Raw genomic sequence first — 322 nt, 5'->3', positions numbered from 1 at the left:
TAGGAAGGCTAATTTTTGATCAGAATTTTTGATTATTGATCAGAAGGTGCTCCTATTTTTTTTTTAATTAGGAGGACAAGCGCTCCTAAAAAGAAAAGTAAGCGTAAGTGTATCAGAGAAAGCTGAGAGTGTAACAGTATATTAGATCCGTGCCTGAGGCCTTAAAGAGACAGCAGCCTAAATACAGTGAAGACTATCCAGTGTTATTTTACAGTTGAGTATAGATTATAGTTAGACATAACTGAAAACATTTCTTGTTATTGTTTTTGCTATTGATTCATTAATTTATTTGTTCTTATTTTATTATTTACTATTTACTTGT

This window comes from Sinocyclocheilus anshuiensis, unplaced genomic scaffold (genome assembly GCF_001515605.1).
Source record: "Sinocyclocheilus anshuiensis isolate Anshui unplaced genomic scaffold, SAMN03320099.WGS_v1.1 scaffold2239, whole genome shotgun sequence".
In the NCBI taxonomy this organism is placed as follows: Eukaryota; Metazoa; Chordata; class Actinopteri; order Cypriniformes; family Cyprinidae; genus Sinocyclocheilus; species Sinocyclocheilus anshuiensis.
The sequence above is the reverse complement of the archived record's forward strand: the minus strand, read 5'-3'. Positions refer to the sequence as shown.